Source organism: Ambystoma mexicanum, chromosome 4p (genome assembly GCF_040938575.1).
Source record: "Ambystoma mexicanum isolate Mex_15411 chromosome 4p, UKY_AmexF1_1, whole genome shotgun sequence".
NCBI lineage: Eukaryota > Metazoa > Chordata > Amphibia > Caudata > Ambystomatidae > Ambystoma > Ambystoma mexicanum.
Genome location: NC_090927.1, coordinates 1,237,631,237 through 1,237,646,343, shown reverse-complemented (window position 1 = coordinate 1,237,646,343; position 15,107 = coordinate 1,237,631,237). Strand labels below are relative to the sequence as shown.

At 44.5% G+C, this 15,107-nt stretch overlaps 1 protein-coding gene and 1 long non-coding RNA gene across 2 annotated transcripts in view; one reads left to right on the top strand and one right to left on the bottom strand.

Moving 5' to 3' along the window:
- LOC138453766 (uncharacterized) overlaps positions 1 to 2,367 on the bottom strand; it is a 29,626-nt gene extending 27,259 nt beyond the window's left edge. The window contains exon 1 of the long non-coding RNA XR_011260522.1: positions 2,264 to 2,367. This is a non-coding gene — a long non-coding RNA (uncharacterized lncRNA). The remainder of the gene's footprint in view (positions 1 to 2,263) is intronic.
- Positions 2,368 to 2,404: 37 nt separating this feature from the next.
- The window catches only part of TBP (TATA-box binding protein), a 519,691-nt gene continuing 506,988 nt past the window's right edge, over positions 2,405 to 15,107 (top strand). Inside the window, exon 1 of the mRNA XM_069606902.1 lies at positions 2,405 to 2,512. The gene's annotated coding sequence lies outside the window, so the exon portion shown is untranslated. The remainder of the gene's footprint in view (positions 2,513 to 15,107) is intronic.

Below are 15,107 nucleotides of genomic sequence, written 5' to 3'. Positions count from 1 at the left end.
CCGTTAGCTAGAGTAATTGCTCTTAACGATTCTTTCACAGCCTGCTTAAAATACTGCTCTGCATGAGCTAAGATCACAGTGTAGACTAACATTGCTGTTGGTAGTTTAGGTGCACAGGTGGCTGGTACGGTTTGCTCCGTGTACATGTGCGGGTCGGACTGGGCCATAAAATTGTCTCGTGCACCAATGAAAAAGTGGCCCATAGTTGTAAATGACAATTCATTGCTTTTCTAACCCTGTTTGAATAGTATCCAAGGGGGGTGGGGGGACGAAGAGTTTTTTTAAGTTATAAAATGGGATGCAAATTGTGCATTTTAAAGAATATTTACTCAGCAACACTGGTCAAAACTATTATTAACATAGTGAAGTAACATCACCAGTGCCATGGAAGAGGAATTGATATATAGTTTGAAAAAGCAGCAGCATGAAAGAAATTGCGACGTTGAAACTATTATTTTGGACATTCCGTTTGATCGGCGGTCAACTGCCAGCTCCGCCCCCAAGCCTCCGCCTTCACCCCGGCCCTTGTGGGGAAGGAAACTATCGGCAAACTTTAAAACAAACACAATGCTAGCGGGTCTCATAGGGACTTTAAATGTGTGATTGATAATGAAAGCAATACAAGGCCTCCGTTTAGCCTTCTCTTGCACACATTGCAAAGGGGTAAATGCACAATCCCATGGCCCCCCATGCAGGAGAAATAAAGAACTTAACTGTTATGCTGGTGATTCGTACCTATATGCGTCTGTCTGCATAAGACACATATCCCCATCTGCTGCAAATACCAAATCCTGCAACCTCCTCCGTCCCCCTCCAGCGGGGAGGATAACTAGCCGTTCCCTGTACTGTTTACTGGTATAGTGGAAGTCCCATTGGGACGGGAGGAACGCCCTGTGCCCAGCCCCACGCCATAAAACAGATCTCCCACGGGCAAATCGCACATCTGCACGAGAAAAGCCCAAAACCAACTGAATCCACCTGTACTTTAAGTAGATCTCACTCCCCAAAATACACAAATACCCCCTCCCCAATATTGCCTCACCCCTTTGATGCACGTTACATATCCTCCAAAAACACTGAAATAACGAAAAGAATAAAACTGAATCCGCCTGTACTCTAAGTAAACCTCACCCCTGATGCACATTACAAACCAGCAAAATACACAGAAATACCCCCTTCCCAATACTGCCGCTCTGCATTAAAGTAACAATCAACAAGAGATAACTTTAAGACTTACCAGAACCCAAATAACCAACTATACGCAGTGTTCTTTGCAACGGAGGAATCGCTCCGCAACACCGCCTTGCCTTCCTCCTTTTTAATTATCAAACGCGTGGGCGGACCCACGCAGGCGCTTCCCCATCCTAAAGGATGATGTGCACCAACCCCACCAATCAACACACAGGCCACACTTCCACACAAATCACCAGCTACCCAACCACAAACAACCACACCCCCCAATCCAACACCACCAGCCACCCCACTGCAAACACACACCCCCCACCACTCAAAACACCACCCAGTGAGCCCCGGAGACAGGCGCGCAGACCCGCGAGACCCCAGCCCGTACGTCTACACATGCGCTTCAGGCGAGGCACCGCGCGCTGCCACCCACCCACCGCGACCAACCCGAGCGACACCCACACTTCCACACGAACCTCCAGCCACCAAAGCACAAACAACCACTATCCCCAATTCAACACCACCAGCCACCCTACCGCAAACAACCACACCCCACTAATCCACACCAACAGTCACAACACCCCAAACTCACACCACCCAGCGAGCCCGGAGACAGGCGCGCAGACCCCAGCCCGTACGCCTACACATGTGCTTCTGGCGAGGCACCGCGCGCTGCCGACCACCCACCACAACCAACCTGAGCGACACCCACACTTCCACACGAACCTCCAGCCACCAAACCACAAACAACCACTACCCCCAATTCAACACCACCAGCAACCCTACCACAAACAACCACACCAACCAATCCACACCAACAGCTACCCTACCACAAACAAACGCCCCCACCAACTCACACCCCGTCCCCAGCTCCACCAACTACCCGCCACTTTCAAACGCATCCGCCACCCGCGCAACACCTCTCAACAGCCCAAGCACATTCCTGAAACATGCCGCCGCACTTCAGCGTCTAGTCCCCATTCCTCTACGAGACATGTCAACCCGTCACTCCATCCTGAACATGCCGCCCTCACTGAAAACGGCTTCTTTTTTTTGGAGATGGCGAGTCGGGGGAGATCACCTGGCTCTCCGAGAGTAGCAGCCCCTGCTTCTCCGCCTTGCCTTCCCTCTCGTGCAAAACAGATGACGAAATGAACGCTTAAACCCACGTGATGCAGAGCAGCCCACGTGATGAAGCAGACGTTGAAACCCACGTGATGCAGAGCAGCCCACATGATGAAGTGGAGGCGAGCGTTGCTAGGGTCCGTTCCTCGAACGGGAACTAGAAAACTACCCTTAACGCGCAGGCGCAGTTTCCAGGCAGCATCAGGTGAGTGCATGCGTTCCAGCTCTTGTAGTGAATTTTATATGCGTTTCTTTTAGCATCCATCAACTTAGACGTTCTCACCCCTTTGTTGTTACATTGTTAAGAGGAGCCCTTTTGCAACCTCTAGGAATGCACGTTGAAACTGTAATCCCTTGTATTGTACTTATCACTTGTTGAAATTAAATATTGTAAGTACGTGATTTTCTAAACATCTGGTTTTGAAATTACACGGGGCAGCCTGTTGTTGGTATTATGGACACAGTAGCTGCTCGAAGCTCATTTACGGTAGGGTTCAGGCTCTGCAATGCTCGCAGACAGTAACTGCTTTGCAGCTACTACACAGACCGTGCTCTGGTGCAACCTGCGCCGGCTAATGCTTGCAGAGACAGGAACTGCTTTACAGCTGCTACACAGACCCTGCTCTGGTGTAAGTGACAAATACCTGCACCGGCTAATGCTCACAGACGCAGTAATTGCTGTGCAGCTACTACACACAGCCTGCTCTGGTGTGACTATATATATATATATGTATATATATATATATGCGCGCGCCGGCTAATGCTTGCAGAGACAGTAACTGCTGTACAGCTGCTACACAGACCCTGCTCTGGTGTAAGTGACTACATATATAATTCTACCTGCACAGGATAATGCCCGCAGAGGCAGTAACTGCTGTGCAGCTACTACACACACCCTGCTCTGGTGTAAGTGTCTGTAGAGGGGATGGAGTTCTTTCTGTGAATTGTTTGGCGATTCTGTGGTGTAGTATTTATTTATTTTTTTTGCTTTGAGGACTGTTGCTTTGTACAGTTTGAGTTGTCTTTGGTGTTTTATTTAGTCTTGTCTGGTGTATTGTCCTCTCCATTTTGTTTCCATTTTGCAGTTGGTTTTTTTGGGACGTTTTTTCAGTTCTTCTGTGAACCATTTTGCTGCCAGTTTTTTTGGTGTTGCTTTGAATGTTTTAGCTGGTGCTAATTGGTTAATGGCCTTGGTGATCCAATTGTTGAGTGTGTCCTCTGTTGTATCTGTTTGTATCAGTGAGATCTCTTTCACCTAGGTTGTTGTGGTGGGTTGATAGCATGGTGGCCTCGTCCGCTAGTTTTGTTGCAAAGTTGGGGTTGTAAGAAGATGGTTTGTAGATCAGTAGGAATACTATGTTGGATTGGTCGTTGAGTTCTATCTTGATTTGGAGGGATTCATAGTCTTCTGCGTTGGTTGTGATGATTCGAGATGCTCAGGCGTGTTTTTTGTGTATAATTGCGATTCCACCTCCTTCGGTTTTGTATTAATTTATAATTGTCGTGTATTGCTTCGTTCGCGATGGCGTTATAGTTATCTGATAGCCAGGTTTCAGTAAGGAAGAGCACGTCTGTGCCTCCTTCGCTTAGGAGGTCATTGATTTCTGTTGAGTGGTTTGCCATGAATCTAATGTTGAGGAGGCTGCAGTGTAGTTTGCTGGATTTACCTTTTGTGTTGTTGTTAGGATTGTTTGTTCTGACCGGTGTGGTGTTGGTTGGGTTTCCGTTCCAGGTGGGTTTTTCCCGGTTGAGTCTTTTTGGTGGGGTGGTTCTTTGTTGGTCAGTCTCTTTGTCGAGTAGACCCATAAGGTTTATGGTGGGGTTGGTTCGTTTCCGGTGGTAAATAGGGTAGCTACCCCTCTGTTGTTCCAGCCTTGGTGATGGGGGGTGTAGAGTGAGTGTGATGGTTTCCAATTTGTTTGTTGTTCTGGTTGGGGTATTGTCCATGGTGGAGACCGGGTTGTGATGGTTTATTAGTTGTCATCCGTTTATGTCCTGGTTGGGTCTGTATTCATGAAGCTTGTTGGCTGTCGGTTTGTTGTTGCTGTGCTGTTTTGTTTACCACGTTGTCGTATGTGGACAGGTAGCGAGCATTGTAGTCTTTGCTCTGTTATTTGTATGTCTCCATGGGCCATCTCAGATGTTTGTTGAGTTTTTTGGGGTTGTGGGATGATGCTGGTCTGTGCCTTCCCGAGTGGTTTGGGATTTCTTATTATTTCTGTTGTCTTTTCTGACTTCTTTGTCTTTCTTGTGGCGAGGCATGATGCGTGGGTTGTGTTCCTTAGTGGGCGTCCTCTTTCGATTGGTGTTTTTCATGGTCTTTTGGGTTTAGTCTTTGCTGTTTGTGGTTTCTTGTTGCTTGTATTTGGTAGGTTGTGGGTAGTTGAGACCTCGGTTGATGGGACTTTGTGGTTCCGTTTGTTTATTGCTTCTTTCTTTTTTGGATCCTTTTCTTTTATTTTTTTTATCCTGGAGGTACTTTTCGTTATGGTTATTGATTATTGGATTTTCCGCAAAGCAAACATGAATAATGTGTGAAGGAGTGCATGTGAATACTGCCATATATTGGTGCAGTGATGTTGGGGAGAATTCTCATTTCTGTGCTAATTCCCTTCAACCTAGAGACCCCCAGCTCTTTTGCTGGACTCTAGGACTTTTTAATTTTAACCCTGGAGTGAGTGAGACCCTTTTCCCACTGCCTCATGTGTTTTGACCTTTTGGATTATGTGTTTTCACTGTTTTTGGAGTCTGACAAACTCCATATGCATCTACTTTTTGTATGGTGACAAACGGCACCTTCAGTGCAGTGTCACTGAGAAATCCTTTAGATTTCTCATAAGGTTTAAAATACCTTTTCTTGTGTAAACTACTGTTCCCAAGAATAGTAAAGTGAAATTGACTTTACTTACCTTTTCTCTTTGTGGGTCCAGCACACACCATCTTAAGTGGAGTGCTGGGGGGTTACCTAGTAGCTCCTTATCCCACATTCTCATGTAACATTTGTATGTTGCCCTCCCTACTTTTAAATGGCTAGTGGCAGTGGTTGCATTTTTCCTACCATTGTGCTTTTCTACAGCAAGCTGAACCCCCAGCTGCAGTATAGCACCCAGGGGTGACCATTTTATAAAAAACGGCCCCTGTCTTCTTTTTTTTGCAATTTTCTGTTTGTGAGGTCTTTCTTGGGTTTTACTCTGTGCGTCGAACAGATTGGAGCCCTTTGTTTGTCTTGCCTTTGGCGCACTTCAGGCTTGAGGCCCGCCTCTGTTTCCAGTGTGTCTGAAAGGACAGGATGTGAGGGAGGGTCCCAAAACTCCCCTGTCCTTTGTCTCTAGGAATGCCTGAATGCAACCAGTCCTGAATGGCTGGCTGGCTGGCTGTCCTTTCAGGACAGTGACCCTGATGTGTCATTGACAGCCTAGGCTGTGCATGAATGGGAGAAACCTGCTTAAAAAGCGAGTGTTTTGGGACTAGAGGCAGAGTCGACCACTGGGAGAAACACACGACGAAGAAACCGTGAACGAAGCTCGCTGCATCCTCCTGGACCTTTGAGTTGCCTGGTGAAGCCCTGCTGCTGTGCTGAAACTCCCTTTTCAGACAGAGAAGCTTCGGAATGGACGACTTCTCCCCTTGGGTTAGTGGGACCAACTAACCCAGAGACGAAATCCACTTGACCATCTTCCCTGTCTGGCTGTACTTCTTCATTGCTGTAAGAACCAAGTGCCATGGGTCGAGTAATCCGTAGTCGAGTGAAATGTCTGAAATCCGGCTAGAAGCTCCAGGAGTCTCCTAAGGACCCTCCAGAAGCAGGACGACCCAGAGCTAGAGTCCCCTCACCAGACCCAAGGAGTGAAGGAAGCCCAACCGGTACCAGAGATCAGCAACAGTGCTGTTTACTAAGCGCTGAAACCGAAAAGAGCCCGTAGCTGCCAATGACCTCCGAAGTACCACTGCAGGAGCCCTACAGATGTCCTCCCTCTTATCCCCACAACTAAGACTCAGGAACACAGGATCTGTAACACTGTAGCAGGACAGAAGCCAGCTGGACCACTCTTCTTCAAACCAGAGGGACAGTTTAGACTTGGGGTATTTACCTCACTGTCTTGTAGCCTTGCTTTTCTCAGTTGGGAATTGCAGTGGCTTACTTTTAGAGTTGATTCCAACTCTGCTTTCACAGCTTGTGACCCTACAAGTGATAAACTCTCTAACTTTGTGCAAGCCTTTTGATTCTAAGAAGTACCTCCGCCCCAAAGACTGTTTCAAATTGACTTTGGCTGTCCTGGCTCCCTGCAGACTCTTCTAGCCCACTGACTTTGATATGGTTTGTCCCTCATAGGTAGTAAGTTGTTTTAGACTGTTACTGCTGGGAAAGGCTTGTCTAGATTTCATTGGAAGATTTAGTTGTCCTCACATATACTGAGAACCTGTTTAACCTTTTTTCCTTCCTTTAAACCTTTCCTTTCTGCAACCTAGTGTGATACTTAGATGCCATTACTGTTCTTGTGATTGAAGTCACCCCAGGGTGTAGCAATTGTGTATGAAGCATATCCAAAGATTATCCACTAACTTGCTCTGATTCTGAAAAGTAATTTAAAAGTATATTTACATTGTTACATGAATTGCACGCTTATTTAAAAATTTATGTTAATTAAATAAACAACTATTTATAACTGAAACCTTGAGTGTAAGTGTTACTTGGCTACTTGTATTTACAGATTTCATTTGTACAGCTCTACAGCTCACAGTTATCCCTCTTGAGATGGGCCTGGCTGCTCAGTCACACTACCAACCTGTGTAGTTCAGACCTATACCAAAAGGTGGGCTTAGCTAATACCAAGCAGATACGTGTTGTGTAGTCTCACACAGTGGGACTACACCGATTTGTACCTAACAAGTAAGCATGGAAATGTATTGATTGTGAGGGTGCTGGGTTCCTGCTTTTGACTGGGATGGCAAAGGATTCTCACGGGTGCATGCTATGTTTAGGCCTCTGGCTTCCACTTTAGCCCAACATAGTCTCAAGCTTTACCCTTGCCATGGTGGGGGATCATTCAGCATAAGTGCAAATAAGAAAAAGCAGAATGACAATGCGTATTGGTCTGCATACCATCCTACAAACTTACTGTTCTGAAGTAATCAGTAAGTCATCCCCAAATCATCAGGAACAAACCTGTTTCATGGCAATGCTCTTGAAGTAATCAGCAGGTCATCCCAGAATCCTCCCCAAATCATCAGGGACAAACGTGCAATCTTTAAGTGATCAGTAGGTCATCCTAAAAGCATCAGGAACAAAGAGTTTTCTAAAATGGGGATGATGTTAGCATATTCATTAAGTCATCCTAAGCTCTTCCCCAAATAATCACCCACCATTCTGAGATATTTGCTGATGACTTTAACAGCGTGATGACGTCTGATGATGTGAGAATGACTTCTAGTGTAGTTCGATGATCATCAGATGACCCCAGGATGGTCTCTAAAGTCATCCTTTTAGACCAGGGTATAGTCTATACCTGTTTAAATTGTGTTGGTTTGTGGGGGTTGGCATTGAAATGCTGCCTCAGACTTTGGGTTATGTTCATTGGGCTGTATGTATATTTGGATGGTTGCACCAGACAACTCCGATATCATTTACTGTTAGTTCGTATGGAACTTTTAAATTAGTCTCCCCAGACCTTCATGCATCCCGTACAACTGGGTCCAGGGTACATATTTTTTCTCTAATGCCATACCAATCTGTTTCTCATATGACCCTCCAACCTGGTCATCCCTGTTTATGCTTTTCAATTGAAACCTGTATCAGCGTTTCTGTATAGGTTGCAAAATTGACAGGTGGCTTATGGAGATCACCTTTACATAGCTCCCAGTTCTTTCAATTTGTGTTTTGCTTTCCTGCATAGTGTCACACTTGACCAATTGAAGATGCTCAGTAAATCTAGCAATTGCCTTTCTATTAAAGGTTTGTTGAACTCTTGTTATACTCCATTCGTTCTTCTGTGTTTCATGTAACTGGTACTTGCCAGAACACAATTTCATAATAAGTCGTAATTATTGGTGTCAATGTATGTTAAGTTGTCTTGTACCGTGCACCATTACCATTGCCATAGTCTCCAGGTGCTTACATGGTTCTGTAAGAGAGTAGGTTAGTGAGGGAAGAGGGCGTAGGATAGAGGTTGCACTTTTCTGTTGGTGCTTGGAGAACCAGGAAAAGCTGGTGTCTAGTGCAGGTCAGGTTTCTAGGTGTGTTTGGATTGTGTGCACTGGGGCTATTGAGTCCGGATGGGCAGTGTGCAGTGATTGGATGATTGTTTGTGGCAGTTAGCTTCGTGGTGGATGGGTGGGTTGTGTGTTTCAGTGGAATTGGACTGATCTGCGGATCGTGTGAGGTAAATCTGCAAAATACTGAAGAGGAGTTGGAAGCGGGGAGTAAGTGGTTGGTGGCTTTTTTTCGGTCCCCATTGGTATTACTTTCAGTGTGCATTATGTGCTGTTCATAAGGAGTTGAACGTTTTCAGCCGTTTTCTGAGGCTGCAATGGTCTTCTGTTGTCCCAATTTCGTTTGGTATTGTGTTCCATAGGTTAGCAATTCGACATGAGAATGCGTTTTCTCCAAATTTGTTTAATTTCCATTTGGGGTCGTCGCTTGATCTTAGTGTCTTCCTGGTTGGTAGCGGCTGATCTTGGCTTGGAGGAATTTGGCTTCTTGTCCATGTAATGATTTGTGTGCAATGCAGAAAGTTTTAAATTTAATGCGTTTTTTACTGAGAGCCAATGTAGGTTTCACAGAGCAGGTGTAATGTGGTCTCTTCTGTTCAGTCTCAGGAGTATCTTTGCTGCAGTGTTTTGTGTGTGCTGAAGATTTTTGGTTAGCCGCTCCGGCAGTCCAAGGTACTGTTTGCATAGTCGATTCTTGACAATACTAGGGAGATGATTGCGAGGTTTCTGGGTGGGAAGGAGAGGTAGGGGAGTACCTCTTTAAGTAGCCTCATGAAAGGCACTTCTTTGTAATAGCATTAACTTGTGGTTCCAGTGAGAGTCCGTTGTACATGAGAATTCCCAGGTTTTTTACCACATTTGCTGTCACTGGTTGGGTTTCCATGCCAGGCAGCGAGTCTAATTGTGGGTCGGCAGCGTTGTCCTCTGGCGATTAGATCATTATTTTTTTGTTTTGGCTGGGTTTAATTTGAGGATATTCGTTTTCATCCAACTATATATGTTGGCAGTGTTTAGAATGCCATGCCATTTGTCTATTTAATATCTTAGATTGGAATTCGAACAGAAAGGTATTGTCGTTGACTACAGTTACAGGGTAGCTATGTGTTACCAGAACAAACATTTTTTTGATAATGCAACCATTATGGTAGACATTTTTAAAGCCTATACGAAGTTGGATAACCCGAATCGTTGTTGCACCCTGAGTAACCTCATGCGAGTTCAACGCAACCTGGCTTTATAGTTCTACCAAGAATCATCTGGAACTAGCTCAGCAGAAATAATATCACAGTTGAAATACCGTCTTTGCACAATACGAGACTGATCTTATTCAGCTCGCGTCACTTGTTACCAGTGGTCCCTTTATTCAGTACCCTATAAATCGTGAGCAGGTACCCAGCTACACAATAGCCTATCCTGATATCTTTGTAGTACGGCAATATCTTCTGTTGAAGTTTAATATTACCCCTCTGCTTGAGATCCAGGGGCACAGAATTGGCCTTACCCAAGAAGATCGGATGTGTCGATTATGTGGTTGTCAAGAAATTGAATCTGTGAAACATATACTCCTCAATTGAGCGATAAATATGTGAAGTCCTATGACAGTAAGATACATTTTGGTGACTCAGCTTACATGTGGAAAATGTTATTGGAGGGTAACAGCATCAACTGTATATAGCATATGGTCAAATTTTATTGGAAATGTTTAGAAATATTTGAAATACTGCCATGAGGCACACTTTTTTACTTGTCCAAAACTATTTATCTTTGTGAGAATTTACTACCCATTTTACTTCAGATTTTAATGTATACAAGTTTTTTTTTTTTAATGTTTTAATGGAATGTGATATATATGTCTTTGTGTATACAAAGCCGGTTCGGTTAAATGTATATTGAATGAAAATGAAACTAAGATATGTTGTCAGTGCTCCAGATAAGATTTGTAAGTGGGAGTATTTTACTGCCTGTTTTTTTAAAAGTTTCGAAGTAAAATGTTTTTTTAGGGAGTACAAATGTAAATCCAATTCCCAATAGGATAAGCACGTACAAATGTTTTAACTTTAAAACGCAAATGTTTTTGTAATAATTATTCCTTTCCACCTAGTTATTCATACCATTAAAAGATACATGGTTACTACTTCTGATCAGGCCGTAATAATAGTTTCTTCCTGAGGTACAGCGTGCACTACTGGTCCAAACATATCCACGGAGCTGTGTGGGTGAAAGAAGAGCCACAAGATCCTATGATTTACTTTTTGTTGCTAGTATTTTATCGTTATTTTTATTTTTCGGGAGCATTTGCCTATTTTTAGGGAGTAAAGGTGGCCGATACACCCCTTATCTTTAAGGCTGTGGGTTGGTGAGGATGTTGCTTGGTTCTTGGGACGTGGCTATCTTGATGAGTTGTGTCATCTGCGTAGTTGTAGGCGTTCAGTCCGTGGTTTCGAATGATTTTCATCCAGGGTGACATGTACATGTTGAAGAGGAGAGGCTAGAACCTTTTGGCACTGTGTATGTTCTTGTTTGTGTACTGTGTTTGTTCTTGTTTGTGTTTAATATTCACACACTGTGAAACAGTGTTTCACCTGAGCGGTCTAATTGTCACCTGCTATAAAACAAATTGGCCAATCAATCATTTAGATTTATGCTTCAATTCAAATGTAGGGTAACTGAGAAATGTTTTTGCTAGCTTTTGGGCTAAATTGACAAATCGCCTGAACGCTCTATTTCAAAATCCAAAAGGGTTCCAGAGTTTGCCTATAGACAGTTTCCAAGATAATTTTCATACCGCAGACAGCCAACATACTATCACCAAAATCATAAGGGTGTAGAAACTTCAAAATTGCCCATTCCATTAGCTTATCATGTTGGGTTAATTGACGTTTGTGTGTCTGATGTGTACTCCTTTAACTTGTAGGGTTGTCGAGGATGCATTGGTGCATGATTCTGGTAGACTGTCTGAGTCGACCAGTGAAAGGATATTTTCCTTTACTAAGACTATAGGTAGGTGACCCAGGTGTTGTGAGATAGGACCGCAGATTAATTCTCCACTTGGTGCTGTGTTCTTGTTGCAACACTCATGTATGTGTACATGACAGGTGATGGCTCGGTGCAGCCAGAATTACTTATTGAGCTTTTGTAATGCACTGCATCACTACTGTAGTGGTTTCAAAGTGCCTATCCTTGTCCAAGCTTTAGGGTGTATTGTGTCCCTGCCCCAGTATCACCAGTCCTTAGTCCATTGGAGACCAATGAAAGAGGGAAAGAGAAATGGAAGGAACATGTGAATGCGAAGGATGCAAATGTCATGTGGGTGTATTGTACGGATGCATGAAAGGCTTGCAAGGCTCTCATGCTACCCTAGGTATAATAAAAGGCATGATGGACCAGGGTCACCACTTAATAGGCCATGTCTTTTAAATGTCTAGAGAAGTGGTTGCCAGGGACAAAATAGTCTAAAATGTGTTGCTAATGTAAAACACGTTTTGGAGAAAGGGTAAAAAGGATCTAGAAGACAAAGAGGATTCCAGAATGAACTCTGCTTTGCAATATTTCAAAATGAGGGTATCCATGATGATGATGTGGCATTTGTAACGCGCCTATACACAAGTGTTTCAAGGCTCGACGAGGCAGGGAGGGGGGAACAAAGGGAGACAGACAACAATCCTACTAGGCCAGGTGTCATTCAGATCACGCAAGTGCAAGGTTAAGGGGACGGGAAAAGTGCAAGGGGGAAAGGGAGAGGGGAAAGTGCAGTACACGGTTAGTAATGAACAAGATAAATAATAAGGGCCAGCTGGTGGCAAGTGCAGGATAAGTGCTTGAGAAGGAAGATATTTAGGAAGGGAGAGTTGAAGGTATTTTGGCCCCAGGCCCCAGAAGGCCTTGTGGACAATGCAGAGGGTTTTGAACTTAATCTTCGCAGCCACAGGGAGCCAGTGTAGCGATTTCAGTCCTGGAGAGATACGGTCCCGGGGCTTGAGGCCAAGGACAAGTCTTGCAGTCCTGTTCTGGATGAGTTGCAGAGGGCGGAGAGTAGAGGAAGGCAGATTTAGGTAGAGGCTGTTAAAGTAGTCCAGCTTCGAGAGAACCAGGGCTCTGGAGACAGTGAGCTTCTGGGGGAAGGAGAGGAAAGGAAGGATACCTCTGAGGAGGTGCAGCTGGTAGTGTGACTTCTTAGAAACGTCAGAAATGTGAGGCGAGAAGGAGAGTGTGGAGTCGAAGATGACCCTGAGGTTTTTAGCCTTGCAGGAAGAGGGCCAAGAGAGGCCGGCCAGAGAGCTGCAGGGAAGGAGGGAGGGAGTGGGTGTGCCGATAAGTAGAATCTCGGTCTTGCTGGCATTAAGGCAGAGGTCGTTGGCGGCACACCATTCCTGGATAGCAGAAAGACAGTCAGAGATGAGGGAAGGAGAAGAGGAGGCCGAGGGTAGCCTGAAAATGAGCTGGGTATCAGCATAGCACTGAAAGTAGGGGCAGAGAGCAGCGATGCGGTGGGCGAGAAGTGCCAGGTACTGGTTGAACAGCCAGGGAGAGAGGTTGGAACCCTGGGGAACACCACAGGTAGAGAAAAAGATGTCAGACAGGAAAGACCCCAGTTGGACCTGGGAGGGTCGATTTGAGAGGAAAGAGGTCAGCCAAGCCAGAGCCTGACCAGTGATACCCAGGTTATCACGGAGACGGTTGAGCAGGATGGTATGGTTGACAGTATCAAAGGCAGAAGAGAGATCAAGCAAAATGAGAACACAAGGAATGTTAGAGTCAAGGTTCGAGAGCAGGTCCTCACAGATGTTCAGGAGAGCAGTTTCCGTGCTTCTGGCAGCTCTGAAGCCAGACTGATGGTCAAGAAGGCTACCAACAGATTCAGCATGGAGATTAAGCTGGGAGATGGCAAGTTTCTCCAGGAGCTTGCCCAGGAAAGGAGCGATAGAGATAGGGTGATAGTTAGCTGGGCAGGACGGGTCGGAGGAGAGTTTCTTAAGAAGGGGGTGCATCAAGAAACTGGTGTCATGTTGGCGTTAATGACAAGTTGCAGGCTTTCTAGTTTGTGTTGATCTAGTTCATTTGGCGTCAGAGTATTTAAAGTGAATAGAAGATTAATGTAATGTCAAAGTGCAGTTTATTCCATCCTACACACCCTCCACTATGTCAGACATGGATATATATACATATATCATCATTCCAAAAGTCTATTTTAATGGAACACAATGTTTAGTAGGTATAATCTGCTCCTGGAAACATGCAGTAAATTAAAAAAAAAAAAGGATCCTAATCTTCTTCTTTTCTTACCTTGTCGTTTACCCAGTAGCCTTTGTGTAGCATTCTTCAAAGTAATTGCCTTTCACAGTGAGCTGTACAAATGGGCTTAGTTTAGTGATGGTTGGGATACACACATAGTTTTGTGTTTTCAATAGAAGAAAATGTACACAAAAGAAGGGACAAGACCGTTCCTTTTTGGCTGGCAGAACTTTTATGGAGACCATTTCTAGGGTGTTGGTATTATGTTGAATCGTGTTGATGATTGACTGTGGTGTTCACAAACGTTCTCGGGAGTTGAGGCAACTAACCACATAAGTATTTAGGGTTCTAGAAAAGTGAAGACCTCTGATGGATGTGTCCTGGGGGGGGGGGGGTGATCTTGGGCTTGTTAAGGAGGGATTTAATTGCCATATCAGCTAATTTTCCCCTTTTCCCCAGCTATTTTCTATGAAAGGATTGAGAATGTGCAAATGGATGGTTGCCCATTAGACTCATTTAGAAGATCTATATTACTATTACATGGCATCAGACTCCAGGCCTCTGGTACTTTTTGAAGGGACTCTTTCTTGTTCGAGCCTATCCCCAGTGATCTCTGGCAGTCAGTCAGTTTCTTCTAGTGACATTATGGCTTTGAACCAATGCTCCAAAACAAAACCCCCTGATCATTGGTTATTAGGTTTGTTTATGTGCAATCTCTTTGGACAGACACTCCACCAATTTGGCTATTCCTGATTCTGCCTCTGGGTGCTAGTACTCGGGTCTATTTCTCTGGGCTAATTCTCTGGGCTACAGGTTTAATCTCTGGTTGTACTTGTGAGATACAATATCTCTCAAAAGCAGTAAATAGAGGTGAGGTTTGATGCTGGATTTGCTCGCCCTTCTGTGGCTATAAAAATTAAAGCAGGATTATCCTAGTCGACCACTGGTGCAACTGCAAATTGGAATGTTAAACATAGGCTGCTGCTTGCGTTGATGCAAATATCAATATTATACAATCTCCCTCACTGGGCTTAAATGTCCTACCCACCCAGTTAACCCCCCTAGCCTTCAGTATTGTTTGAGGGTTACTACTGGGTACATATAATATGATATTTATCCAATGAGATGTTTTATTTATTAGGGCGGCTGTTGATTCGTATACATCCTTGTTAAAGGGCTCTACACCTATGATAATGCCCACTAAAAAAGAGGCCTCTGGTGGTAGATTTAGTGTGCTCATTTCCAGATCCCTATATTGATGTTCCTGCAAGGGATTCTTAGTTGCTCCAAGCCCTAATCTCTGCAAAGATTCCTTTTTGCTGCATATTAAGACTTGCTTAACATCATGTTTGATTGTA